This window comes from Limulus polyphemus, unplaced genomic scaffold (genome assembly GCF_000517525.1).
Source record: "Limulus polyphemus unplaced genomic scaffold, Limulus_polyphemus-2.1.2 Scaffold571, whole genome shotgun sequence".
NCBI classification, from domain to species: Eukaryota; Metazoa; Arthropoda; class Merostomata; order Xiphosura; family Limulidae; genus Limulus; species Limulus polyphemus.
This window is the reverse complement of record NW_013666181.1, coordinates 16,042-19,691: the sequence shown is the minus strand read 5'-3', so window position 1 is coordinate 19,691 and position 3,650 is coordinate 16,042. Positions and strand designations below refer to the sequence as shown.

The window sequence follows — 3,650 nt, the reverse complement described above, 5'->3', positions numbered from 1 at the left end:
AGCTCCGTCATCTTTTGACCGATTTTCAGATCTAAATACAACAACACCCTAAGATGTTGATAAACAAGCACAGATGCTAGAAAAAAAAAAAGAGAGAAATATGGATACCGATGGATTTACACTGGTCACACCTGAAAAACAAAGAAACCTTTCAGCAAATACAAACAAAACAATAACACAGAATCATAAGAAACGAGAAACTAAAAACAAAACCTAAACACCACTTAAACACACTATTATCATCAGAGAACCACAGATGACAGCAGAAATCAAACGCTGTAAACGAAACATCGAAATCACTGCCATTAAACACTTAGCTAAGGGCGGACTCTTAATCAAATGAACAGAGGCGGCTGACCTAAACAGCCTTCTCAAAGAATGACCTTAAGACGCCTTTCATCTAAGACATATATCAATACATTTGCCAGGAAGTAAACCGAACGTAAAAGCATTTGTAATTAAAAGTATCCACTACAACATAAAAGTTGAACAAATTCAGGAAAAACTTATGTGCATAAAACTAAATTCCATACACAAAAACAGAGCGAATAATGAGAGTACACATGGAACGCAGCCTAATATCCAACGGTATTATTCTGTGGTAGAAGAGTCGAAAACGCCTGCTGTTGTCGTGACGCAATGTTTTAACTGCCAACGATACGGACACATTGCGGCAGCCTGTAAATCTTTCCCGCGTGCGTTGGAGATATTCACGATCCTATGTGCCCGAAAGAACACGAAAAACAATACTGTTGCAACTGTGAGCAACAACACACCGCTAATTACAATAAAAGTCCTAAAGATAAGTAGATCGAAATACGAATCTACAACATACAAAGTAACAGCAGTTCGTACACAACCACGCAGTAAACAAATATATCTCTCAAACAGACAAATACAGCCACAAAACAAACACCACAAACGAAAGAAACCAAAGAACTACAAGCTAACATAACAACTGTTCAATTGAATACTCAACCAGAAAATATACAGCACCCAGATATATCAAAAACAATTAAAATTAACCACAAATACAGAGAATAATCCCATAACAGAAGCTGCTGAAATACTGTTTTCCATTTTATTCATGAATATCAAAACCCTCAAAAAAAAAAAAAAATGCATCACTCAGAACCGCAGCCAGGAATTTTGGGACCCGGGACAATTCCTGTGAAAAGGGCACCCCTCTCCATCCAGCTAGCGCTCATTTACAGAATTTACTTTGTAAACAACTTTTAAATTATAATTCATTTGATTTGTATTTTAACAAATAATAATAAGAATTGCAGTCTTATGTATATAATTTTTATAAAAATTATTCCTACCTCAGAGTATCTGTATGTTTGCCCCTTCTCCTGCCTTTGTCTTTCAGTGACTCCTTAAGCTCTAATAAATAATTCATCGCTGCGCTTTCCTATTCGCAAAGTCCTGAATGATGTCTTTAAAGTCAATTTTGGGAGCACGTTCACATTTGATTGACAGAATGGTAAATTTGTTCAATCGGTTCAGACAAATAGAGGTTCGGGGAATTTTTTTGATGATCTTAAGTTTACTGAAAGTTCTTTCTCCCTCAGCAAAAGTCACAGGCAGTGTGCAAAAGACCCTAATGCATAATTGATTGGATGTACGCGTGATCTCTGTTTGCGTGCTCACCAGCAAACTATCTCTGGGGGAAGTGGGGAATTTAAAAAACTTATGGTATGATTTAATTCTAAAAATTCTTGGTGTATATTAAAAATAATTGATTGTATGTACGCGTGATCTCTGTTTGCGTGCTCACCAGCAAACTATCTCTGGGGGAAGTGGGGAATTTAAAAAACTTATGGTATGATTTAATTCTAAAAATTCTTGGTGTATATTAAAAAACATTTCCAGGACTTACAAAGAAATGCGTTTTGCTAATAAAACTAAAACAATAAATAAAATAGCTCGGGCCAGTCCCCCCCCCCCCGCCCTCCAGGACTCGGGCCCGGAACAACTGTCCGGGTTGTCACCCCTGGTTCTACGGTGTGACAGCGGTAAGTCTACGGATTTATAACGCTAAAATCAGGGGTTCAATTCCCCTCGGCGGACACAGCAGATAGCCCGAAGTGGCTTTGCTATGAGAAATAACACACACTCAGTCCCCCCTCTACTTTTCATAATAGTCAAGAAACATTTCACACCAATCATCTCTCACATACTACAGCAATTCGTGAGTTCACTCATAGCCTAAAGTTAAAAATACACGATATAAAACAACAATATTCAGGGTTGTCTTACCAAATAGGCTACCTATGACTGGTTTTAAATATCACTTACATTACGATATCATAAGTGTATTTATAAGGTATTTATGTCAAATACGCGTCTGATGACGTAACCTAGTGAAAAGTGACGATTTGCCAATGAATTGTTTGTGAAGTGTTATAATACAATCAATTTAAGAAAAGTGACAAAAAAGCACTAATTGCTACAAGTTTTACATTCATGGACAGTGGTCTAGATAGTACCTGGCTCCTCAGGTCGCGCAAAACACGACCTGGACAGTGGTCTAGATAGTACCTGGCTCTTCAGGTCGCGCAAAACACGACCAAACACCGATCCATGAAGATTCGGTTGGATATTTGATTACTGTATATTTTGGTTACTATTGGAAATAGGTTAAAATGCTGAAAATTCTACTTACAATCTCTGACTTATAGAATTTTATTTTGATTTGAGTTTTGTTCTAACGCAACTATTTGCAATAGCTACTGCAATAACGATATAGAGGCTATTATATAAAATATTTTAATGTTTTAAATATATATATATAGGAAAGTTTAATATGTATTTGGTTTACTTTTGGACTACTAAGTTCCAGTAAGTTAGCATATCAAGTTTGGGTTGGATCGGTCAACTTGTTTAGGAGGTGATGCGTCCACAGCCAGACAGAAAGTTTTCTTGATACTGGTAAGTTACAGCTACGGTATGGCTTAATATATATATAGCGCATATGTGAAGAACGCCTGTACCTCAGTTTTATACTCAGCTCTGCGTCACTTCGCTCACCAGGGATGGATAATCGAATACATGTTTTCTCTGGAAATACTTACTTTGACAGCAGTTACAAGTGAGGTGATTAACTACTGAGTCTCTGTCAACTTTTTCCCCCGACGTATTTTTTTTGCGGAAAAATAGATTTTCCGATATTAAAGAACACCTGCAGTATATACCACGTGACTATAAAACACGATTTACAATAACAAAATAACAACCTTACTCTCGAGTACCTAATGTAGCATTACAGCTCTAACCTTTAGTAACTTTATATTTTGAAACTGGTAGCTAATTTCCTTACACCTGGAGGGATGCAAAGCTTAGCGGATGTAAATGTTCTGTTGATCAGGAAAAGAAACAGTCAATCGAATATTTACTCGCTTAGACTTGTTCTCATGCAGTATTGTTGTTAACATATGTAGATCAATTACTTTACGTCCCATTTGGTTCGAAGACATTGTCATCGTTTTGAACGTTTTAAAAATGGCATCGGTACTGAACAAGCAAAAGCAAGTCACAGCAAGAATTATTTACCTTGTATTCACGTTAAATTTTTTACATAATAGAACTTAGAAGAGAGAAAAATCATAAATAATATTCAATGTTAAACTGGTACATAATTAAAAACA

The 3,650-nt window shown here is 36.4% G+C and overlaps 1 long non-coding RNA gene and 1 pseudogene across 1 annotated transcript in view; one reads left to right on the top strand and one right to left on the bottom strand.

Moving 5' to 3' along the window:
• The window catches only part of LOC111085714, a 7,181-nt gene extending 5,799 nt beyond the window's left edge, over positions 1 to 1,382 (bottom strand). Inside the window, exon 1 of the long non-coding RNA XR_002610521.1 lies at positions 1,326 to 1,382. This is a non-coding gene — a long non-coding RNA (uncharacterized LOC111085714). The remainder of the gene's footprint in view (positions 1 to 1,325) is intronic.
• Positions 1 to 3,650, top strand: part of LOC106459172 — an 18,823-nt pseudogene that overhangs the window by 10,837 nt on the left and 4,336 nt on the right.